This window comes from Schistocerca americana, chromosome 7 (genome assembly GCF_021461395.2).
Source record: "Schistocerca americana isolate TAMUIC-IGC-003095 chromosome 7, iqSchAmer2.1, whole genome shotgun sequence".
Lineage (NCBI taxonomy): Eukaryota > Metazoa > Arthropoda > Insecta > Orthoptera > Acrididae > Schistocerca > Schistocerca americana.
Genome location: NC_060125.1, coordinates 479,555,551 through 479,582,678, shown reverse-complemented (window position 1 = coordinate 479,582,678; position 27,128 = coordinate 479,555,551). Strand labels below are relative to the sequence as shown.

Sequence of the window (27,128 nt, the reverse complement as noted above, 5' to 3'; positions counted from 1 at the left end):
TCGCAGTAGACGAAACTTTAAAAAGACAGATATGGCAGAGGCAAATACGCCATGCAGTGCCGCCTCTTAAATCACGCGCGTATAGGAGGGATAGCCTACCGGCCACTGAGACCCGTTCGTCCTTTGGCGCGACAAATCCGTACCGCCGCTCGCCACACGTCCTCCCCAGCCGTATCACCTGCGGGTAAACAACCCCAGCCGCCGGTGTTTACTCTCGTTTTTAATCTGTGCTCGGAGAGTCACGTGCGGCAGATTTCCCAGCGGGCGACTCGCACTTCATTCCCGAGCAACTACCAACTTTTTCCTCAACTGCGCCACACAGCGTCGCTAGCTTGGGGCAAGTTTCACCAGAAACGGCTGTCGCTTGTTTCGCAAGGCGCAACTTTCTGGCGAACGTCCGCACAATATGGTTAACCGTGTTGATACCTCGTGCACTTATTTCGTCACGTCGGGCTGCCTGTGATCCATGTATTTCATTTCTCGGCTCGCAACGATGAATTTTTTCGGGCTGCCTCCGTTCGCTTTTAATATCTACAAAACTTCAGACGCGTCTTTGCTTACGTAGAGGAAGAACTTACTTAACCGTAAAAAACATAACGAATTATTTATTATGTTCTGTAACGTGAATTTTAAAAACTTTTTGTTGTTTTCCATATTCCTCCATAAAAGCTTTTGCAAAATATTATGATGTTTTTGGATTAATTTTCTCCCTGCGTGGATGCGATTGCGCCTTCTTTAGTCATGAATGTTCAGTAAATCTTGACCAAAGGCCACTTCCATCATTTGTTTAACTAAGTTTTTGAGAAATAGAGCGAGTGTCCTCCTAGTGAAAATTGGAAACGTCGTCTTCATCCATTATGGTGTGTTTCACAAAAATTTGCAAAACAATGAAATTATTGGAGTAGGGGAATTAATTCATACTACAATTATATAAATATTCCCCCTACCACTAAGCCACAGTAACACATGTAATGTATGTACATTTCGTAATCAGTCTTCTGTTTCTTATAATCCCCTTACGTATATTCTCTTGTTTTAAACTATTTAGCGAAGCAGTGTAACTTACTTGCCATATAACAATAACATAGCAACAGTATGTGACTGATGTTCAGTGAAAAGTATAAGCAAATTTCAGCGTCAGCACGCGATAGTACTTCGTCTGTGTATTTTGTAGTCCATTGTAATGCCATAACAACTTCCACACACAGTACGGTTGTATATTGTGCAACTATTGAAGAAGGAAAAAATAAAATGTACTAAAACATTTTCGAAAGGAATCGAAGCATGTGTCTATGGTATGGTCCCTAAGGTGTCTGCAGATACTGTAGAATTTTCACCTTATTTTGCCATATCTGTTTCTAGATAGTTGAGCAGGTACCTTCTGATGTGTCAGCGTTTCCAGCAAATATTTTCTACAGCCGTGTCTGTTTATCAACGTTGTTTCTAGTACCTACATTATTTTTAACATCTTACTCAATTTAAACGTTTTCTTTAACATTTCTGTGCCATTCTGACGATACAAACCAGAAGCAAAGCGTCATATTCTCCTTTAATGTTCCTCTTTGAATCTTATTCGTTAATATATAAAATGATAAATTAGCTGTTCCAAATCCTGGTCCGATAATAGTTTTATTCTGATAATAGTTTTATTCAGTTTGAGAGCTAGGTGTCATATGCAAGTACAGGGGAAGGAAAAACATCTGCACTTCGCGGTCGGCATGTGATTCCTCATTCCAAGTGAAGACAAAAGTGTACGTAGCAAAACCTACACCTGCCAAAAGGATTAATATAGAGGCGATTCTAAAAGAACAAGACTCTGGTAACGCTGAAACGCTGTGTAGCGTAGCCAAGAATAGGTACCATGAACTCTGCACTCTGCTAATGCCGTCCCGTTAGCTCAGTGATAACGTGGCAGTGCCTTGGAAAACGAATGTGCAGACTCGTCTGTGTTCGACTCACGTTCGCGCCAAATCTAAAAAAAAAAAAAAAAAAAAAAAAGCACCAAACTGTATCTAGCTTACACCTTAATAATGCGGTGTCTTGGGTATTTCTGTCTGTTACTGTTACTCTTATTTAAGCATTAAGACGTAACATGGACCTCTTACAGACGTAAACTACCAGTTTGTAAACGTTTAATTTAAAGTTACGCAAATTCATTCCAAAGCGTGGCGATCCACCATCATGCTGAAACCACAACTGTTGCCGATCACCAAGTGGAGCGTTTCCAAATGCGTCAGGAAAAGTATCACAAAGAAACGTACTCCACAGGGACGCATTCAACTTGCAGGGCAACAGGTAAGGGCCGCAAAGGATTCAGTCCACGATTCCTGCCCACATGTTTATGCCATAAACTGCCTGAAAGCCGAGTTCACGGGTGAAATATGGGTTGTGTTCCGACGACCAATAACAGCTGTTGTGGTGGTTGATAATACTTACACGAGTGGCGCTTGATTCGTCAGTCCATATAACATTATTTATAGAATGTTCTTTATCTTCCACTTAGTGCAAAAGTCATTCACAAAACAGTACGTGTCGAATGTGGTCATCTGGCCGTCGGTGACGAGATGAAGTGTAATCATATGGCTCCAGGTTTTCGTCGAGCAACATTTCGGCAGTCAGTGTTTGAGATACCTGCAATTGTCTTGCAGTATGACGGGTACTCGCCGATGAGACTGGTGAACAATATCCAGAATCACATATTCTTTTTGATGTACATCTAGTCCTTGGACTACTTCCGTCCATTATATGAGGCCTAAGATTACTGATTTTCCGAAGACATTACTTCAGGCGACAAAAATATCCTTATCAGGGTTGCGTCTCTGAGGTCCGCTTCCGTAGCGTAGCGATAGCGTTACCGCCTACCACGCAGGGGGCCTGGGTTCGATTCCCGGCAGGGGACTGGGTGCTGTGTGTCCATCATCATCTTCATCATCATTGACTCGCAAGTCGCTGATGTGGCGTCACCTAAAAAGGACGGCAGCCGAACTCCCCCGAATGGGGCCGCCCGGCCAACAATGCCATACGATCATTTCATTTCATTTGCGTCTCTGAGGGCACACTGCAGCAAACGCGAGAGCAACAGAAGCAGGTTGGTTATCGGATGTACTCATCACCAAAAGCATATCGACATGCTCATGGTTGTCTACTCCATCGGAAAGCCACCCTACATGAACTTGATAAGATTAGCCAAGGTTGTGCACTGCGTTGTTGGTAGGCACATGCGTGCAGTTTAATGGACCCCACTGTCATGTAATAGGCTATTGTCATCCGACAATACGACGTCGTGCTTAAAAACGACGAGAACTAGGGAATGGACGTCTAAAAAGTAAAAAAGGAAGCTGATGATGTTCCTTACCATAGCTCCATGGTAGATGTGGCTTTGATGTCCGAGCAGTGCTACTCACTCACCGACGACGGCTGGTACGGTCGTGCACTGCACGATGCTACATTGTTGCCAGCTCCTCGTTTTCACACTTGTGTTTTCAAAATGCCCCCGATTTCATTTTGTTAGATAACTTTTGACTTGAATCAGGAGAGGAATCGCAAACCGACGACCGCCAAGTGCGGCATTTTATCTTCACCCTGCATATGGCGAAGAATCTTCAATCTGAAAATTATTGCAGGCAAAGGCTATCTAATTTCCAAACGTATTATCAAATTTATTGCGTCAAAGCTGAAAATAATTTTCTAATATTTGAATACTATAGGAAATCAACATGTTTTCCGTATAATCTCGTGGAAGAAAATTGTGGAAAATGAAATCGGCAGCATCCTGTTCAAATGAGCTAACACGGTACTTGTCTCGAAATCTCGGATATCAACTGAGTTTTAACGTTGTTGCGCCGTATGAGTCGGTTGTTACACCACTGTGCCACCCCATTCGGTCACCCAATCTAGGTCTACACCTAAACCTGGCAAGCTGCCGTCCGGCAGTGGGGGAGGGGGGGGGGGGGGGGGGAGAGGGTGCGTCATGCGCTACTGTCACTTTCCCATTCCGTGTTCCAGTCGAGAATAACGAGGACATAGCGCCTTAGTTGCTGAAACGATTACCCTATTTACTCGAATCTAAGCCGCACTCGAATCTAAGCCGTACCTAAAAAATGAGACTTGAAATCAAGGGAAATAAAAAGTTCAAGAATCTAAGCCGCTCCTGAAATTTGAGACTCGAGATTCAAGGTGAGAGAAAAGCTTTAGACCGCCCCTCCAAATCGAAACAAAGTTGGTCCACTGTAACATGAAACACAGTTGAGGTCGAATGGGTGAAGATACAGCTACAGTAGTTTGGTTCGAGTCGTAAGCTTAACAGTTAAGCTTTACCAAGTTGCCATTGCTATGTGCCAGGCGCTCCGTCCGTATTTACGAATGTACCCTTCCTTTTTCGCGTGCTTCGTCTGGTTTAAATCGATTGCTTATTTTGCTTTGATCTGATAAGTGCCGGTCTCTTTGTTATAAGTGTTTTCGTCAATCTAAGCTGAAAATGCATTATTTTACTGTGTGGTGCATTGTTTGTTGCATTCTGATAATGAGTGTTTACGACCTGTCGCCGGTCGCGGCATGGCTTGCTTTTGTACGCGCTACCACGGCTTATAGTAAAAACAACGAGAGGAATTATCTCACAAGCGAAACAGTGGCAATAGACTGCTGTTTGTTGTTACTTACACTGCTGCTTTCTTTGATAATGATCAACAAGAATCAAATAATAGGCTGCGTATGTAAGATAATGTTCTGAAAGAGAGTTTAGAACACTTTTCTCCGTTTGAAAATCTTATCAGACTCCTCTTTAGTACATTACATTCTGCACAGTAATTAGAGTCATCTTAGATTTAAATATCAAGTCAGTTGCCATGCTTCATTTCTGACTGTATCACTATTAAGTATAAGAATAATACGAATATAAACATGACATGATATGTATATTCTCACGCGTCTGCTGTTGTCTGACTGTGGTTTCGTAGTTTATTAGGCAGACAGGATTTAAATGAGATAGCAGCAAACACGAAATAATACATGGCATGATGAAACTTCCTGGCAGATTAAAACTGTGTGCCCGACCGAGACTCGAACTCGGCACCTTTGCCTTCCGCGGGCAAGTGCTCTACCAACTGAGCTACCGAAGCAAAGGTCCCGAGTTCGAGTCTCGGTCGGGCACACAGTTTTAATCTGCCAGGAAGTTTCATATCAGCGCACACTCCACTGCAGAGTGAAAATCTCGTTCTACATGGCATGATGTTTACATTCTTCCAGCTTTTCTTTTAATTTATCTATTGACGTGGAGGTTTTGACGCCAACATTTTTCTTTGTACCTGCAAAGCATGCCTGTGTAGCGTTACATATATTCGACGGCAGAAGTTAGTTGTGGCAGCACCTACCAACATTTTTCAGAACTTCCGCTTACTTTACACTCGATTCTAAGCCGCAGGCGGTTTTTTGGATTTCAAAAACCGGAAAAAAGTGCGGCTCAGATTCGAGTAAATACGGTGGTATTACGGGTATGCCAAGGTAGGGGTTCTGATTACAGTCTGCAAAAACTACCACCTTTCTTTGAAAAAAATTTAAAAAATTCATAATTAAACACACTATGTTCCTTTATTTTCTCAGTTCCCTTGCTTTCCTTCATACTCGCTCATAATTTCTGTAGTTTATGGTATATACGTGTGTCTATATGAATTAAAATGCACACCAGTTTTTCAACTGGGCGGTACGAACTTTCAACAAAGTGTGTCGTGGTTTCCGATAATGCAATGGGGCCACATTGAAGGCCGTGTAACGGAAAAGAACCCGTCTCAATTTGGTTTGCTTTTACGCTAGTGAGCCCTGTGGCGGGTGTGCTCTTTTTTGTGAGCATTGCGGCGAAATGCCGAGGAAAAAAGTTTAGAGTAACCATTTGTTTAAAGTGGAAGCGAGTATTATTTGTCTGAACTCAGTTGGCCGTAAAGACTGCTTATATCTGAAATAAACGTGCGTTGCTGCGACAACAGCGGTTATATATAAATGTAACTGTATTTATGTAACAATATTGTCTTTCTCTCTGGCAGAAAGGCGTAATACGGATTTCGTTTACCTACCAACGCTAGCTACTGCTATTTACGAGACACAGAATTAACAAGACAGATTTTCACCTTTAAACACACTGATTTAAGTCTGTTGCACTGAATACTTTGTGGGCATGTGGTGTCACATTCACCTGTATCAATTAATTCCCTCACCAAATGTAAGAAATAATAAACGATTTTCAGTTTTCTCGATCAGTAGTCGCAAAGAGTATGTCACGTAGGTTGCTTCGCCATTAGACGTATCGGAATAGTAGAATAATTTAAGTAGAGTAAGTGTACACCAGTCCTTAACTCCTTGCAACGAACTGCACAACTTGCTAAAATAAGCAAAGAAAAAATGAAAACTAATGACAGCGTGGATCACACTTTATTCAAATGGAACATACTCGCAATCATTCAGTAATTAATTTATTATAGGAGTACTATTATCATTAGTCTTAATCTACGATGCTGTGATTTAGTAATAAAGTACTTTTTTTTTTTACTACAGTCAGCCTAACTTAGCTGAACACTGGCGAAAGCTCAATCCAGGAAATGCTTTCAATTATGTATTGTAATTGTTCCTTTTCTGCAGCTTATGTCTTGAAATCAAGAATCAGGTGAAACTAGAGTTTTTTGCGAATTTAAAAAAAAAAAAACATATCTTGGCTTGTAGCACTTAATTCCTATATGGTTATCCTCTTTAAAACTGAAAAGTCAACAAAAAGGAACTGAAATTGGTACAGAGGCTGGTTAAATACCTAACTCCAAAATATAAATACTTGTATAAAAGTTATTACCTTTCGATAATTTATATTTCAGTGAATATCGTGCGGACAGTGTAACGCAATGCATTGTACATTATTTAGACGTGGGACAAAATTCAAGTATTAATTGCGTGCCGGCCGGAGTGGCCGAGCGGTTCTAGGCTCTACAGTCTGGAACTGCGTGACCGCCACGGTCGCAGGTTCGAATCCTACCTTGGGCATGGATGTGTGTGATGTCCTTAGGTTGGTTAGGCTTAAGTAGTTCTAAGTTCTAGGGGACTGATGACCTCAGCAGTTAAGACCCATAGTGCTCAGAGCCATTAATTACGTAGATTAAGTCTCAACTGAAAATTAGAAACACCCTCTATTCACATAAATGTTAGTACTAATGGCATTTTTGTGTGTTTGTAGCACTAAAACAATATTTATAACTTCAAAAGTCATGTTTAGAGAAAAATAAAAATTAAAATGTAATGTTATTTTTAAGAACGTCGACAATCATCATACTGCCCAAATTACTGGGCCCATTTGAAATAGGAATGCTAAACTGTATTTATATAGAATCTAGCCATTATATAGAAGAGATGTTTTTACTTTAAAGTTACCATCATCTGTTAGATATTTCATCTACATTTGAACAATTACCAATTACTCTCACAAATAAGTCCACGTGTAAAAACTTGCTTAGCTTTGCAATGGTGTGTCATGTTTATTACGAAAAAACTGCGTTGGAGACGTGTCACATGTTTTACGGGCACGAGGATTTTTGTAATTTCCACACTTTTCAAAGTGTTTCTAAATATTAGTGCCATTTTTATACTGTAATGTGTATGATACGCACGTTCAGCTAGAAGAAACAATATATCAAAAGTATTACTAAAATTGGCGACATTTTATCAATCCGCTTCTATAGGTTTGATGAAATCTATCGTAGCTATGTATCTATTTAGGTGTCAACCTCTTCATATAACCTGTCCATATACATCCACCGAGATATATGGGGGAAAGTACTTGCGTTTGCTGTCGTCTGCAGTGTCCTGTTCGTTAATACCACTGATCTGATCGAGCAATTTGAAATTTAGTACAGCGTGACGGTAAACCCATCGTCCTGTAATAGTGTACAACGTTATTTAAAGTTACTTCGTAAACTGTATCCTGAATATCATTTATTTCAATAGTTACAGGATTGTGATCACTGGATTATTTTTCCATTCCCACACTACAGTATTTTGTGTCTACTCATACTGTTTAACGTCTCATATCGCGTAACCGCCTGCATAATTCTTCATTACCGCGTAATATCCAACGAAACGCCTGTAGTCTCATGAAGCATTAATTTTATTAGAACACTGGACACAAATTTGTCTTTTGTGGTAATTACCACATGATACTTCGGCATTATCTGCATTGTTCCCAATCTCCCACCACAGCTGCGGTAACGTCAAGTTTTCAAGAATTATTACACACACCTTTGGGAAATTTTAGTGGAAGAAGTTTCCATGTGCACTCAGGGTACGTTATCTTCCCTGCAGGACCAAGTTTTACCGACAAACTTCGACTGCTACCGAAACTCCGTATTAGTGCTAGAGTCAATTACCTTAGTTCACTTTCGCTTGCGTAACGTTACTGAAGAATCGCAGGGAATTAGCAGAGAACTCTCACTTCCATGAAGGAACATATTATTCGCAGAACTTCTACTCTTTCGCAGACTTATCACCAGCAATCTTGCTCTAGCGCCATGTTGGTTTACATTCTTACTGATGATCTACAAGTTTAAACATGAATCATTTGTTCGTGACGATATTATGTACACGATACACACTTTTAGGTTGTAGCCGTCTTTTCTAGATTTGAAATGTGACACGCATTACTACTAACATATTATATTAATACTGCAGGTGCAGGCAATTATACACAGCTGTCTAGCTTATTAAGCGGCGAACATTGATAGCTATGCTTAATGCTTTTGATCAGCTTTACATGTTTTTAGAAATTTTCACCACTTTATAAACCTGTGGCTAGTAAAACTTTGACTCTGTATCAATATAAATAGAGTTCTTCGCGTGGCATCTGTATGATTGTGTACCAATTAGTTTCTATTTAGAATATTTGATGATATGGGTATATTCTCAGCTATCATGTTCGACTGCTCGTTCGACGAAAGATCCATACCTAAAATCTAGGAAGTTGGAGAGGCGTACTGCTATACATGAAAGGAAGTGGAAGTAATCAACTAAAGTATAGATTCATTTAACAGACATTGATTTCCGGTACGATTTCGGAACGTATTCTGTTGTCCAATACTATGAAATACGTGGAAGAAAACTATCTGTTGTCACATGACGAGCACAAATTCAGAAAATATCGTTCTTGTGAAACACGACTGGCTCCTCTTTCAAGCTAAGTAATGAGCACTATCCATAGTGGTTTACTGTTGACTTCAATATTTTTTTTTCAAACTTCTAAACATCCTGAAGGCTTCTGAAATCGTCGCTCACAGGCGTCTCTTAATTAAATTACGTGCTGTAAGCTGTGCAACTGAATTCGCGATTTCCTGATAGAAAGTTCCTAGTTCACAATGATGGACGAGAGCTTACCTACTGAAGCCGTAGTTATATCTGGCGCTCTCCAAGGAAGCGTTATTGCCCCCTAGTGTTGTCACTTTTCGGGCAAGATATACAAGATACCTACATTTAGCGAAAACTGGCATTTAATGCTGAAGAATAAAAAGCGTGATTTCCTCCTCTTAGATACTACAAAAATACCTAAAATTCCGGTTACACGATAAATCGCACTAATTACAGGTTTTCGACTCAATACTGAGGGATTACAATTATGAATAACTTAAACTTAGAAACTGGGGAAAGGCGAACCAAGAATTACGTTTTAGAGGCAAGCGTAAGATGCAACAAATCTACTAAACGGACTGATTACGCTAAGTCTTTGTACCCTCTTCTGAAGTAATGTTGCATGGTATTGGAATCTTACCAGTTAGATTTATTACCATTACCCTATTCGAAAACGGACCGGTTGTTTGCCTCCTCTGCCAAACACTTAAGTGTGAAATTCAGAGTAATCATATGAAAAATTCGCATATATTTGTTCATTTTCCATGTATGGAACAGTTTTCTTCGAATTCTTTCTGTTCGGCGTCTTCATTACTTTGAAACTGTTCAAATTCGTTACAGCTCGGAGACAAGAGATGTATTGGTAAATACTGAAGGAACGTACACAATTTCAAGTTTATGAAGGCGTTGGAACGCTAAGCGGTGGAGCTCCTGCGAAGAAAATAATGTTTTTAACTGTGGAAGGAACATGTGGAGACATGTGTGGAATCAAACTGGTCTCATTTTAATGTGAAGATCATTAACCGATTTTTTTTTATTGAAACACCCGGACTTCCAGGAGGCTGCAATGACGGACAGGTAGTAAATAGTTTTTTACTTTCATTTTGTTGACTGGTAATAACTAATCAACAGGCAATTACTTAGCACGTTGATTAGCCCCCTTTCTTCTGTCAACGTGGTATTTTCGGAAAAATGTCGTTGAAGAGCTTTTTTTCTATATTGAGCCTGTCATTATATCACATCTGGTAATAACTAGCGGTGGCCTCTTTTGTTTCTTGTTTGTACTCGAGGACATAATGAGTTACAGTACGACGTAATACACTAACTTCACTACTTGGAATCCGCCTGAAAATTGAATCCTTCAGAAATATAAAATAATAAATAACGAAATAGAAATTAAAATAAGGTGAAAAGATTGTGCTTGGAAATAAAGAAAAGGTACGTTGAAAAATAAATAATGTTTTAGCCGGCTTCCATGACTGAGGTTGAACGGAAGCTCTACTTTACAGATCGTCAGGCCTCAGACGGAAAGAGTAAAGAACACTTTGACCTACTAATTGGCCACGGAAACGAATGTTGAATATTCATAGGCTGCTCCTCGAGTAGTACAAAGGAGCACAGCAGTTATGTGGAAAAATACATACGATAAATCGGGAACAGAGAGAGGAAAACGAACCAGCATTGAGGAGCGGGAAAAGCGGACAAAGAAAACCAGAATGAAAAGAACACTCCGAAGTAAGAACGGAAGGCCTATAAGGAGGAGGACACACGGTAATTAATGGAATTATAAAAGGCGTATCAAGCATTTAAGGGAATATATAACAGTGGACACGAGGCAGGTATTACGTAAAAGCGTTTACTGACAAATGTGACATGACAGTCTCTCTTGGACAATACAAACTGAAATCCGCTTCAGAACTCAGCTGGTACGGTTATCATAAGAAAGAACACTATATAGTAGCCACTAGACGACGAATTTCCGTTATAGTTCCAATGGGTGAAGTAAATAACTGAAATTCGGTACGTAAGTCTTCCTGGATAGCCTGACTTTTGACAGAGTATCTACAGAAATTGCCTATACAGGGTGAGTCACCTAACGTTACCGCTGGATATATTTCGTAAACCACATCAAATACTGACGAACCGATTCCACAGACCGAACGTGAGAAGAGGGGCTAGTGTAATTGTTTAATACAAACCATACAAAAATGCACGGAAGTATGTTTTTTAACACAAACCTACGTTTTTTTAAATGGAACCACGTTAGTTTTGTTAGCACATCTGAACATATAAACAAATACGTAATCAGTGCCGTTTGTTGCATGTAAAATGTTAATTACATCCGGAGATATTGTAACCTAAAGTTGACGCTTGAAACCTCCGACGTTCAGTTGCGTGTTGTAACAAACACGGGCCACGGTCGGCGAGCAGTGTCATGCGCATAATGCATCGTCAACGCATTCACCCGTTTCATGTGTCGCTACATCAGCAATTACATGGTGATGACTTTAATCATGGAGTGCAATTCTGTCAATGGGCATTAACAGAGAATGCGTTGCAGCTCTACCTGTTTACCGATGAAGCGGGTTTCACAAACCACGGGGCAGTGAATCTACGGAACATGCATTACTGGTCCGTGGACAATCCTCGCTGGCTCAGACAGGTAGAGCGACAGCGACCGTGGACTGTAAATGTATGGTGCAGAATCATTGGCGACCACCTCATTGGTCCTCACTTCACTGCAGGGGCTCAAACAGCTGCAATATACATCGCGTTTCTACACAATGATCTGCCAACGTTGCTCGAAAATGTCCCACTGGAAACGCGTCGACGTATGTGGTATCAGCATGAAGGTGCAACTGCACATTCCGCAATTAACACTAGGCTGACTCTTGAGAGGATGTTCGACGGGCGTTTCATAGGACGTGGAGGACGCATAAATTGGCCAGCCCGTTCTCCTGATCTTACACCTCTGGACTTCTTTCTGGAGGTACGTTAAAGGAGAATGTGTACCGTGATGTGCCTACAACCCTAGAGGATACGAAACAACGTATTGTGGCAGCCTGCGGCGACATTACACCAGATGTGCTGCGGCGTGTACGACATTCATTACGCCAGAGATTGCAATTGTGTGCAACAAATAATGGCCACCACATTGAACATCTACTGGCCTGACATGTCGGGACACACTCTATTCCACTCCGTAATTGAAAACGGAAACCACATGTGTACGTGTACCTCACCCCTCATGGTAATGTACATGTGCGTCAGTGAAAGAGACCAATAAAAAGGTGTTAGCATGTGGACGTAATGTGCTGTTCCAGTCTCTTCTGTACCTAAGGTCCATCACCGTTCGCTTTGGATCCCTACGTAATTCGGTGCTCTCCGATACACACGATCGAACAGCGGAGGAGTGGTATTCAAGCTTCAACTTTAGGTTACAATATCTCCGGATGTAATTAACATTTTACAATGCAACAAACGGCACTGATTACGTATTTGTTTATATGTTCAGATGTGCTAACAAAACTAAAGGGGTTCCACTAAAAAAACGTAGGTTTGTGTTAAAAACATACTTCCATGCATTTTTTTATGGTTTGTATTAACCCATTACACTAGCCCCTCTCCTCACGTTCGGTCTGTGGAATCGATTCGTCAGTATTTGATGTGGTTTACGAAATATATCCAGCGCTAATGTTAGGTGACTCACCCTGTATAGTTGATACAAAAAATGAAATGAAATTATCTTGTGGGATTGTTGGCCGAGAACCCCGTCCGGGGAAGTTCGGCCGCCGGGTTGCAAGTCTTATTTCAGGCGACACTACATTGGGTGGCTTGCGTGTCGGTAATGATGATGAAAGGGTTATGAGGACAACACAACACTCTGTCCACGAGGTTAGAAAACCTCCAATCCAGCAGGGAATCGAACGTGGGCTCGTTGAATAATAACCAAAAACGTTACCATTCAGATCAGCAGGCGAACATTGGATACTCAGGAAGCATGAATAAAAACACATTCAGTAACAATATTTTCGTGTTTTACTAAATTGCACGGTGCATTTCGTACCCCATGGTCCCATCAACAGGTGCAACTCGTCTAATACATAATTTTCCTTTGCTTTTGAATGAGGTGAAATGTATATATATCATCTAATTTTCTAATAAAAGGGTAGGAAAAAAATCGTGTAATTTAATAAAACGCGAAAAATTGGGACTGTACGTGTCTTTTTTTTTCATACCTATATGTCTTGCACTACTCAAGCGTCAGAATACGAATAAAATTAGAATATACAGAATCACTTGAAATATACACCCCCAATTGTCAGTGCTATTGATGTGCAGTTTTCACAGAATGGATTGGTAGTCGGAGGCTCGTACTGTTTAGCGAATACACAGATTGTAACAACACTTAGGAAGTGCCTATTGGCAGTAACAGACTAAAAGTAGGGTAACTTACAACATAAATGGAGTTTGTTGCATGGTAATAGTGCGTGTCGTTTACAAGATATCCTATACTGAAAGTTTCCAAACCGAGACATTTTTGTGTCATTGAACCGGCGTACTTCCTCGGTACGATGTTGTTATGTTTGCTTGTGTTTCGTGAGTGCATTGCGACTTGGTAGTCAGTTAGTGTGTGACAGTCCCAGAAGCACTTAGTGATTGGACGATGGGATTTACAAGTGCAGAAACAGCAGACATGCTCATGGTGTATGGAGAATGTAAGAAGAATGCAGTTCATTCTCGTACAGTGTATGCGGCAAGATATCCCAGTAGACGTCAGCCACCTCGGCAATTATTTGCCAGCCTCATCGTTTACGTTAAAGTAGTAATGTAACATCTTTACAACGTAACAGATGATGTTGATGATGATAATGATGATCGGTTTGTGGGGCTCTCAACTGCGCGGTCATTAGCGCCCGTATAAATCCCAACTTTTACATAGTACTAAATTTTTTACAGGTTACGATCTAGCCACGGTCACGAACTATGATGATGAGAATGAAATGATGAGGATATCACAAACACCCATCCCGGGGCAGAGAAAATTCCTAACCCGGCCTGAAATCGAGCCCGGGACCCCGTGATCTAGAGGCAGCAACGTTAGCGACTAGATCAAGAGCTGCGGACCGACGTAACAGAAAGAAACAAGTGACGACGAAAGAGGGAGAACTTAATGTTGTTCTTGCAGTTGTAGCTGATCCGTCTGTTAATTCCCACGCAATTGCACGAGAAAGTGGTAACAGTAAGGCAGGTGTCCTAGGCATTCCCCGTGAACACTATCTCTTGCACATCTCTCTCCATCAAGAGCTGCATGGAAAGGATTATGAGATTCGTGTTAACTTCTGTACATGGGAATTACGACAGGAAACTCCAGATGTATCATGTAGTGATGAAACTAGATTTACCAGTCATTGCCAGGTTAACCGCCGAAACATGTCGGTTGACAATTGCCGTTGACTTCGTCAGGTGGAACGTCAACGTCCATGGAGCGTAATCGTGTGGCGTGGGGTAGTGAACCATCAGATCATAGGCCCGCCTTTTTCGTAGACGGAACACAGAACGCGCAGAAGTATCGTAGTCTCCTAAGGGACCAAGTTCCACGGATGTTAGAAGACGTTCCTCCGCTGACTAGGAGGAAGCTGTGTTATCAACATGACGGCTGTCCAACCCATAGTACACGAAGCACTTCAGCATACCTTCACGAACTGCTTCCATGTCGTTGGAATGGATGCAGGAGTCTTGTACATTTGGCCCACCCGTTCCCCGGAATTTACCCTGTAGCTTTTTCTGTGGGGGAAGTTGCAAGACATTGACTACAAGGACATATCATGCATATGCATAGACGTATAAGTGCCGCCTGCTCGGACATCTCCACTGAAATGCTAATCTATCTATAGCAGTCGTTACACACCAGACTTGAAACACATATTGTCACTCCCAGCGGTCATTTTGAACACAACCTGTGATGGTCAGTAGTCTCGTTACTGTTCAGAATCCGCATAACTATTATATGCACTTTTATTGTTCTTTTATGTATGCTACCACAGGTATTGTACATGTGTCGGTGTAAGAAATTTTCAAAATACGGTATCTCGTAAACGACTAGTGCTAGAGTCCTTTAACAAACACCACTAACTTTCTACTTTACCCTAATATCAGTCTGTTAATGTCAATAGGCACTGTTCCAACAAAAAAATTTATGTTGGCACAAAATATATATTTTTAAGTGTTATTACAATTTGTTGATTGGCTAACAATGCGAGTCCCTGACTAAAAATCCAATCTGTGAAAACGACACGTCAGTAGTACTGTCCATTTCCTCAATATCTACGGTGCAAATTTGAGGTGACTCACCGTATATATACAATCAAGAGAAACGAAACTGACATTCTACGGTTCTACGGTTCGATGAAATGTTAGATACCTTAATTGAACAGGCAGGTAGGTTAGAAAATTTAAAAGGGAAATGGACAGGTTGCAGTTACATGTAGTGGGAATTAATGAAGTTCGGTGATAGGAGAAAATGGACTTCTGGCCAGCTTATAAATACAAAGGGTTATAAATAAAAAGTCAAATAGGGGTAATGGAAAATGTTCAAAAAAATGTGGGTGAAATCTTATGGGACTTAACTGCTAAGGCATCAATCCCTAAGCTTACACACTATTTAACCTAAATCATCCTAAGGACAAACACACACACCCATGCCCGAGGGGGGTAATGCTGGAGTGGGTTTAATAATGAATAAGAAAATATGAGCGTGGGTAAGCTACCATGAACAGCACAGTGAACGCATTATCGTAGGTCACGCCTAGCACAGTAGTATAAATTTATATGCCGACTAGCTCTGCAGAAGATAGAGAGATTGAAGAAATGTATAATGAGAGAAAAGATATTATTCAGATAGGTAAAGGAGATGAAAATTAAATGTGATGGTGGAATGGAATTCGATAGTAGGAAAAGGAAGAGATGGATAAATAGTACATGAATATGAACGGAGGGACAGGGATGAAAGGGGAAGTCGCCTGAAGTTTCGAACAGAGCTTAACTTAATCGTCGCTGACTGTTGTTTTCAGAATCGTGAAAGGAAGCAGTACACGTGGAAGAGACCTGGAGGCACCGGAGGGTTTCAAATTGTTTATATAATGAGTGTGGAGAGATTTAGGAGTCAGGTTTTAAATTATAAGATATTCCATGACCAGATGTGCACTCTGACCACACTTTATAGGCTATGAAATGAATATAAAAATTTGAGTAACGGAAGAAAACGTAGGAAATTAAGGAGATGGGACCTGGATAAGTTGGAAGAACCAGACCTTGCTGAGAGTTTCAGAAGGAGCGTTAGGCAACAGTTGACAAGAACAGGGGAAAGGAATATAGGGAGAAGACGAATAGGTAGCTTTAAGAAATAAAATAATGAAGGTAGCGAAGGATCACATTGCTAAAAACAAGGCCTGATATAAATCCTTGGATAACACGAGAGATACTGAATTTAACTGAGGAAAGGAAAAAGTTTAAAAAAACGGCTAATGAGGTAAAAGGAAGGAAATAAATACGTTAAAAAATAAGCAAGACAAGAAGTGTAAAATGGCTAAGCAGGAGTGGCTTAAGGACAAGTGGGAGGGTTTAGAAGCGCACTTCACAAGGGCAATATAGACACTGTCTACAGGAAAATTATAGATTCCTTTGGGGATAAGAGAAGCAGCTCTGCGAATATCAAGATCTCAGATGAAAATACAGTCCAAAGCAAACAAGGGAAAGCTGAAAGGTGGAAGGAGTATATGGAGGGTCCACACAACGGAGACGAACTTGAAGGTTTTATTACAGAAAGGGAAGTGTACGTAGTTGAAGATGAGGTAGAAGATATGGTACTGCGAGAAGAATTTCACAGAGTTCTAAAGGATCTAAGCCGTAACAAGGCCCCGGGATTAGACGATATTCCGCCAGAACTACTGATAACCTTGGCAGAGCCAGCCAACGTAAAACTCTTCCATCTGGTGTACAAGGTGTATGAGGCAGGCGAAATACGCTCAGACTTCAAAAAAATGTAGTTATTCCAATCCCAAAGGAAACAGTTACTGACAGGTGTGAAAATTACCGAATTATCAGTTCAATAAGTCGTGGTTGCAAAATACTGAAGAATGGAAAAACTGGTAGAAGGCGGCCTCGGTGAAGACCGATTAGGATTCCGGAGAAATTTAGGAACGCGCGAGGCAGTACTGATTCTTCGACTTGACTTAGAGGACTGGTTTCGGAAAGACAAACCCACGTTTAGAGATTTGTAGAAAGCTTTTGACGTTGTTAACTGGAATACTCACTTTAAAATTCTGAAGGTAGCAGGGGTAAAACATAGAGACCAGGCGGCAGATAAAAGAGTCAAGAGGCATGGAAAGGAAGCAGTGGTTGAGAAGAATGTGAGACACGGTTATAGAATTTCCCCGTTGTTATTCAACCTGTACAATGAACAAGCATTGAAGGAAAAGAAACAAAAATTTGGAGAAGAAAAAAAATTTTTAACGTTTATCAGTGACGTCGTAATTCTGTCACAGCCAGCACAGGATTTGAAAGAACAGCTGAACTGAATGGACAGTGTATTGAAAAGAGAATATACGATGAACATCAATAGTTGCAATAATTATTTGGAGAAGAGGAGGCTCGCACAGAATAGAGCAGATGTTCATTTTAATTGAAGACTTTGTCATATCTGAAAACAACATATCGTATCAAAAATAGTTACAATTCCAATTTTTTTTTTTTTTTACTCGGAGGGTGACATCCAATGACACCACACCCGACCATCCATCCCACCTCATGGCTGACGGGGACAATTTTGGAACCTTAAATGGGAACCTATGTTTCGTATTGCAGATTACGAATCTACGACAAAATCAGTAAGGTTTGATATGAAGTATTTTCTTCGTTTCGGCACAGATAGCACTGTAGTCGGAGGAACAGAAATTGGTGCACATCGTAATTACGACATGCTATGCAAGGCCCTTGAATATACAATAGCACGGGGAAGCCCACCTCCATGCTATAGTATTTAGCATCTTCTAATTGGAGACCACATTTCCAACATTGTATTTCTCTGACATATCGAACAAGGGACTACCCGACGCGAGACTGCGGCCGTTTCTCGAGGCGAAGGCTACTCTACTTTCCCAATTAGAGTAAGAGTTCAAACGTATTACCGCCAACTTCATTTCACTCAGTATCCACTTATCAAATGACCGCACACAGGACAAAAGCATATTTTCGGAAATGTCACCAAAGGCGTTTCTGATGCGATCGCCCATGACTTTACGGCTTGTTGGCACTTGCTTGTGCACCTTATCTTTTAAACATCCCCGCAGAAAGAAATCCGGCGACGTCAAAACCGGTGACATAGCGGACAAATTGATAACGCCACCTCTGCCGATCTACCTACGAGTATAAACACCGTCTGATACCTCTCGCGCTTTAATTGCGTAATGAGCTGGGCAGCTATCATGCTGAAACCACATACGTCGACGAACGTCCAGGGCAACATCCTGCAGCATTAACGGTAGTTCCCGTTCCAAAAACGTTCGATATTAGCGTCCGTTCAAAGTGGCGTCTATAAAATAAGGGCCGGTTGGAGTGGCCGAGCGGTTCTAGGCGCTACAGTCAGGAAACGCACGACCGCTACGATCGCAGGTTCGAATCCCGCCTCGGGCGTGGATGTGTGTGGTATCCTTAGGTTAGTTAGGTTTAAATAGTTCTAAGTTGTAGGGGACTAATGACCTCAGACGTTAAGTCCCATAGTGCTCAGAGCCATTTTTGAATAAAATAAGGACCATTGTGTTTGTTCCCCATGATGCCACACCACACGTACACCGTTGATGGTCAACTTGCTGTAACCAATGGGGATTGTCTACACTCTAGTAATACATGTTACGCCGGGTGAAGCGATCATGGTTAGCGAATGTAGACCCATCGCCAAAGATCGTGGGAAGTTTTCCATTTATTGACGTACCCATTCCCAAAACACTACGCGGTTATTGAAATCAGCGCCATGCAGATCTTGATGGAGTGACACGTGGTATGGATGATACTTACGAAGATGCAATATTCTGTCAATAGTACCTACGGACACGCCGGAATTTCAGTGTAACTGTGTGGCGCTTATCCGTGGGTTGTGATGCACTGGCGCTAGTACAGCTGCTTCATTCTGTTCTCCTGTAACATGTTTGCTCCATTTCCTTTTGCCGGTCTGTACGGTGCCATTAGATATAAAGGCATTCACAACCTTGCAAAAGAAAGAACGAGAGCGAGCTTTTTCTGGAAAACGCTCGGCATACAAGGCAACAGTAGCCTCAACATTTCTCCTACAGTCTCCGTAAATCAGGATCAATTCAGTTTCTTCTTCTGTGGTTGCCACATTTATCCACTGGCACGTATGTTCGCCAAATGATAGGTAGGTGTGCAGGCAATAAACATTCCTCAGGTGTTGTAATGTATTGAACCGCTATCTGTTCTATTCTTCACGATACGTGATCTGCGGTCGCACCGTACTGCCTCTTGTGATACGTCGTAGTTCGTACGCTTACAAGGCCACGTTGATGCGTCGAGTAGTCCCCTGTTCGATATGTCGAAGAAATACAACGTCGCACGAATGTGGCTCCGTTATACATGCCGACGTCACAAGCTGAAGATGAAGAGATAGAGAAAGTACCGTGTATGGGGATGTTGAAAGGATAATACATTACGTAAAGGGAGAGGAAAATCTAACAGCCTTGGGGTACTGGAATGCAGTTGTAGGGGAATGAGTAGAAGAAAAGGTTGGGGGAGACTATGGGTTTGCGACAGTTAATGGGAGAGGAGAAAGACTAATTCATTTCTGTAATAAATTTCAACTAGTAATAGCGAATGACCTGTTCCAGAATCACAAGAGGATGAGGTCTACTTGGAAAAGGCCGGGTGATACGGGAAAAGTTCAGTTAGAGTACATCATGCTCAGTCAGAAATTCCGAAATCAGATACTGGATTGTAAGGCGTACCCAGGAGCAAATATATACTCAATCACCATTTAGTAGTGGTGAAGAGTAGTTTCAAGTTGAAAATATTAGGAAGAATCAATAAGCAAAGAAGTGGGAGACGGAAGTACTGAGAAATGACGAGATACGCTTGGAGGTCTCTAAGGCTATAGATACAGCAATATGGAATAGCTCAGTAGACAGCACAGTCGAAGAGAATGGATATCTCTGAAAGGGGCAGTCACAGAACTTGGAATTAAAAACATAGGTACAAAGCAGGTAACTGCGGACAAACAGTGGGTAACACATGAAATACTTCAGCTGATGGATGAAAGAAGGACGTGCAAAAATGTTGAGGGAAATTCAGGATAAGTCGCTGAGGAATGAAATAAATAGGGGGTACAAGGAAGCTAAGATAAAGTGGCTGCAAGAAAAATGTGAAGTAATCGAAAAAGAAACGTTTGTCGGAAAGACTACTCATCAAATAGGAAAATCAAAAGAACCTTCGGAGAAATTAAAAGCAAGGGTGCTAACATTATGAGCGTAACGGGAATTCTACTGCAAAATGCTGAGAAGAAAGCGAATTGTTAAAAAGAGTACACTGAATGCATCTGTGAGGGAGTAGATTTGTCTGATGTGATAGGAGAAGAAACAGCAGTCAATTTAGAAGAGATAGGGGATCCAGTATTAGAACCAGAACTAAAGAGAGCTTTGGAGGATTTAAGATAAAATAAGGCAGAAGTGACAGACAACATTCCATGAGAATTTCTAAAATCATTGGGGGAGAGTGTCAACAAAACAACTATCCAGGTTTTTGTATTCCGCCTGGATAGGCGGCGCGTGGATCTGCTCCTGTGAACTGCTTCTGCAAAATAGGTCGAGAGTGAAGGACGCAAGTAGGAACAGGAAAAGGTGAAGTACTTCGGTACTGCGTGTAAATTTAAAGCATCTTTACTATGGGAAGAATATGAATACATAAATTGTTACTTACCTTTGGCTGAGATGAGCATGTAGGTGCGAAGCCGTACATCAATCAAAGCTAAATCCGACTAGGAGTTACAAAGACAAAATCAGTAGTGGCTCGCACACTATGCAATAGAAACTATGTTGCTTGGTCGTCTGCTCGTGATAAAAATGGGCTGAATCTTGAGCGGCGTTCGTAGAGCTGCACAGTGCCGGCTAGAGGGCACTGGCGTCGGCGAAGATCTCACGCTCCCGTAGTGCCAACCTTAGAACGGGCACCTACGCTGTGGCATCGTAGCTGTCGACAGCACACACGTAGCCGTGTAGAATGTATGATCTGGCAACGTACCGTCTAACTCTCGGAAAACTATCATCCAAACAATTCCGAAGACTGTAAGAGCTGGAAAGTGCATGATTTATCGCACAGTCAACTTAACAGCTCATGCATCCATGTTGCTAACAAGAATAATATATAGAAGAATGTAGAAGAGAATCAAGGAGATGTTAGATGACAATCAGTTTGGCTTTAGGAAAGGTAAAGGTATCAGAGAGGCAATTTTGACGTTGTGGTTGATAACGGAAGCAAGACTGAAGAAAAATCAAGACAAGTTCATGGGATTTGTCGACCTAGAAAAAGCGTTCGACAACGTAAAATGGCGGAAAATGTTCAAAATTCTGAGAAAAATAGGGGTAGGCTATAGGGAGGGACGGGTAATCTACAATACGTACAATAGCTAATAGGGAATAATAAGAGTGGACTACCAAAAACGGAGTGAGCGGCTTAAAAAAGGTGTAAGAGAGGGATGAAGCCTTTCGCCCCTACTGTTCAATCTGTACATCGAAGAAGTAATGACGAAAATAAACGACAGGTTCAGGAGTGGAATGAAAATTCAAGGTGAAAGGATATCAGTGATAAGATTGGCTGATGACGTTGCTATCCTGAGTGAAAGTGAAGAAGAATTACATGATCTGCTGAACGGAATGGACAGTGTAATGGATACAGAATGTGGATTGAGAGTAAATCGAAGACAGACGAAAGTAATGAGAAGTAGCAGAAATGAGAACAACGAGAAATTTTAACACCAGGTTTGATGGTCTCGAAGTAGATAAAGTTAAGGAATTCTGCTATCTAGGCAGCAAAATAACCGGTGGCGGACGGAGCCAGGAGGACATCAAAAGCAGACTACCACGGAAAAAAAGAGCACTCCTGCCCAAGAGAAGTCTGCTAGTGTCAAACGTAGGCTTTAATTTGAGCAATAAATTTCTGATAATGTACGTCGTACGGTAGTGAAACATGGAGTCTCGGAAAACCGGAACAGAAGTAAATCGAAGCATTTGAGATATTGTGCTACAGACGAATGTTGAAAATTGGGTGCACTGATAACGTAAGGAATGAGGAGGCTTTGCGAAGAATCGGAGAGGAAAGAAATGTGTGGAAAACATTGGCAAGAGAAGGGACACGATGACAGGGCAGCTGTTAAGACATCAGAAAATAACGTCCATGGTACTAGAGGGAGCTGTAGAGGGCAAAAACTGTAGAGGAAGACATAGATTGGAATACATCCAGTAGATAATTGAGGACGTAGGTTGCAAGGGCTACTCTGAGATGAAGAAATTGATACAGGAGAGGAATTCGTGGCGGGCCGCATCAAAGCGGTCAGAAGACTGATGACTCAAAAAAAGAAAAAAAAATGGTTCCCATTGAAGATTTCAAAGTTGCGCACGCCACTCAGGCACGGGGTAGGTTGGTGGGTCGAATGTGAAATCGTTGGATGTCCCCTTCCGAGACAAAAAGTTTATAACTTTTTTTGACCCGATGTACAGTTTTCGAGATATTACAATGTCTTATATCTTCCGTTAAAATGAACACGCTATCTACCGTCTTTAATTGGATGTCTGAAACATTTCTTAAGAACTTTGGGACTTGTCTACAGAACAAAACCAAACTACATTTACGTGTTTTTCAAAGCATAATGCTGGCCATTAAAACTGACACTCTAAAAAGGATAGCAATTAATTAAGTTTTACTTGACGTGCGTTTAAGGTAAACTGGAAATAATGTAGCATTAAGTCTGAAGATGATACGGAGGTATAAAATGTGTGAAATTTAATACACAGAGCTGCTCTTTCAGGCAGAAGGGGTAGGCTCTTATCTTCCAGGATTCTGAGCTCAGTTAAACTTGAATAACAGGTATTCCGTGCTGCTGTAACCCTGTAGTTCCCCTATCCTTGCGCTTGGCGAGAGGTAGCATTCCTGTCTCTTGGCAATCCATGATAACTTGTTTTCATTGGGTGAGAAATCAAGACAATGTGCTAGCTAGGGGAATAGCCGAACACCTTCTTTACGAAGATGGTGAGAACAGCATAAGAGAAATCTGGCCTTGTGATGTCTTGTTGAAAGACGTCGAAGTTACTGAAGATGGAAAACAGCCTACCAGTTTCAGAGATACAAGGCTCGATTGCTTGCTTGCTGAGCATCCTTCATATTTTGAATGGATTTCACAGGATGGATCAATTGCTCGTCGTTCAAGTGCTTTTACTACTGATTTAGTTTAAACTAGATGAAAAGCGTTCACAAAATATTTGAATCTCCTCGAAAGTGTTAACTGGTTCTCACTGCCGAATTCTGTATCTACAATGGTCCTTACAAAAAAACGTATTGTGATACATACATTTATTCAGACTGTACGTTCTTTGTTTCATGATCCTGTATCTCTTCATTGTCAATAATCCCAGTGAAAATATTTTATTCTAGTAAGTGATATATAATCACAAATGTCATTGTATGGAAAATATGTCTCCGCGCAGCGTATAAGGCTCAAAGATGTTACAAAATCTGCAAATAAATCTGTATTCTACACTGTGCCTATCAGAGATTTTTATAGAGATGATTTTGAAATATGAGACATCGTGGTAATTTCAGCATTTGTACACAATTCTGGTAACATCAGACTGACAGTTCCTCTAGGAATCTACCATTCCAGAGGAAATGGAGGAAATAAAAATTAGATCCACAAAGAACTATCTACACGCTTGTGAATTAAGTCAGAAAGAAGACTTACAATGTATACCTATTTCTGCCGTATTCTAATGTCTTTAATTTTGAGAAAACATTTAGTGTAATCTCATTAGTTTCATACAAACTGTTTAATCTATGCACCTAGGGACTGATATAAGTAATTGCAAATTTATCCATCTTAATGTTTTACGCCAGTTTTACGTTTTGCTTTATTTTCAGTTTCACGGATTATTTCACATAGATAAATTCTATTGTCAGTTTGAATACATTTCCTAAGTTTCAACACTTTTTGCTAAAGAAACCTTTCCTCCTGGATCTACGATTAACGTCCGACATTTATTTTGCAAGATGTTACCCACTTTGATTGGTGTTAGAAGTGTGACTGATACTATTATGAAATATTTGAGCTAAAATTACGATCCAGTAACAATCTCTAAATGTATTTCAGATTCTTGAATCACTTAAAGTCCGGAAAAGGATCACACTTATTACTGTCACTGGTCGCAGCATATACACATAGGTTGGTTAAGAGGTGGTATAGCCACGACAAAAATACTTGTTTTTGCCGGAATTTGTCACAGCTTCTATCATCTCCTTTAGTAACGTAAGGCTCAGGCAAATGGCACCGAGCAACATGGTGCAGTAGTCAGCACACTACGAGTAGATTCGCATTCAGGAGAAGGGCCGGCCGGCGTGGCCGAGCGGATTTAGGCGCTACAGTCTTGAACCGCGCGACAGCTACGGTTGCAGGTTCGAATCCTGCCTTGGGCATGGATGTGTTTGATGTCCTTAGGTTAGTTAGGTTTAAGTAGTTCTAAGTTCTAGGGGACTTATGACCTAAGATGTTGAGTCCCATAGTGCTCAGAGCCATTTGAACCATTTTTTTTTTTTTTTGCCAAATCCGCATCCGGCTTTCCATATTTACGTTTTCCTTTATTTCCCTAAATCGCTCCAGTAAAATGCCTGGTTGGTTCCTTTAAAAAGAGCACGGCCGATTTCCTTCCCCATCCTTAATACAAAACGAGATGGTGCTCTGTTTCTAATCACCTTGATGTTGACGGTACGTTAAACCCAATCTTCCTTCCTTCCTTCCTTCTTTCAGATAAATTTCATCGAAGAACAGGGTCTGCTGTATCATATGACACGCTTAAACATGTTAACTTTATTAGTACTTTTACATATTATTAAAATTTAAACTATATTACACGACGAGGTCCTTTAGGCGAGGACTTGCCACGAGAAGGCTTTATATTGTCTTGTACACTAAGGTATTTACATAAAAGTTTCCCATCGATTTGAGGGTGCCTTGTTATTTATTTACATTCAAAAATACACAGTTTTGTGAAATCACTGAAAAATTATTCTTTTAAAATCTATACCTAAAATATTGTTTTGTACAAGACAGATGACTAGTTCTTCACTTTCGATTACGGATGGAGAATAATGAGGTTCCCATGGATACGATTTCGTTTATATCTCTACTGAAACATGAGGGTAACCGTCACGGAAATTTCTGAGATGTCGATTCTGAAGGCATTAATTGTATGCTCTTTGTAGCTCTGTCATCCTACTTTTCCTGTGTAGAAGGCAGGGCCGCTAAGGCTGTAGACTGAATACTTCACAACTTTCTTCTATGTCGGTTACTCGTATAAAGGAAAATATTTGTTGTCGGTAAAGAAGAGAGCCGTACGTTACTATTCTTAAAAAATAGTGGATTTCAGTGTCTAAATACGTACTTTTACCCAAATGGGTTGTATCCTGTTGGAATTATATACTGCTGAACAATCCATTTGTGACTTATTTCTCTTGGTAAGTATTACCAGTAACTGAGATATAAGGGTGTTACCAGATGAAGAATGGCGTTAGCAAAAATTACGGGCATTGTCTTGTACGAGTACCAGTTAACTACGTTTTCTCAATAAGATGTCTAGAGTACAACGTTATCCTTCCTCTAACGTTTCTATTTTATTCCCTTAAGACTCTGTGTTGCCCTTCCACATGGACTAGTATGCTATGTAAGCCAATTACGACACTAAAAGTATCCGTTTAATTTTCTTTGATATTTTTTCTCCCATCTACTTCAGTACACCTCCAAAAATTACCAGTGTTTTAGACATGGGGGAGCTAATATCTTACATGCGATAACACGTATGATGCACAGCACCTTCCTAGATCTCGCACAACAGTCTTATAACGCAGATAATGGTCGAGATTATAATAAAACTTACAAATGCTGTGTGTGTATGTGACTATTTCTGGTGCTTAGCAAAACGGTATGTTATTGCCCCAAAGTTTCTGACAATGTGTGGAAATGTGCACCCTCAAACGTTCAAATTTGTGTGAATTCCTAAGGGACGAAACTGCTGAGGTCCTCGTTCCCTAGAATTACACACTACTTAAACTAATTTATGATAAGAACAACACACTCAACCATGGACTCGAACCTCCGGTGGGAAGGGCCAAGCAATCCGTGACATGGCGCCCTAGACCTCGCGGCCAATCGGCGCGGTGCCGTGCATGCTCCTGGTGGACATTGGGAAGCGGCGTGCTTTTAGATTCGCTGCACTGAATGCCAGTAGCGAACCAGTTTGAAGCGCACCGGCGGTCTGGAGGCTGGACATTCCATTTCGAGCAAAGGATAGTGCTGATCCAGATATGTGACTTCTAGGGCTCTATCACTGAAAAATATACGGAAATAAAAATTAAAAACTGAAGGGTACTGTTCAATGACCAATTCGCAGATGCTGAGCAGGATCATGGGCGTAAGACGGTAAGCATGCTGGAGATCAGGGCAAGGGACCGAAACCGTCACTGGAACGGGAATATAGGTAAGAATTTCAGAACCGATAACACAGTGCACGGGGGAAATAAGGAGCATAAAATGATGTGAGACTGCTCCAGACTCACAGTTTGACTGCCATGGTACCTGAAGTAGGCAACTTGTATCTGTTGATACGGGGTGAACGTTTACGTCGATTTGTTCCGATCCACTTCCCAAACACTGTTCA

General features: G+C 41.1%; 1 protein-coding gene across 1 annotated transcript in view; it reads left to right on the top strand.

Annotated features, from left to right (window-relative positions):
- LOC124623028 (zwei Ig domain protein zig-8-like) overlaps positions 1-27,128 on the top strand; it is a 566,694-nt gene that overhangs the window by 152,233 nt on the left and 387,333 nt on the right. The window lies entirely within an intron of this gene.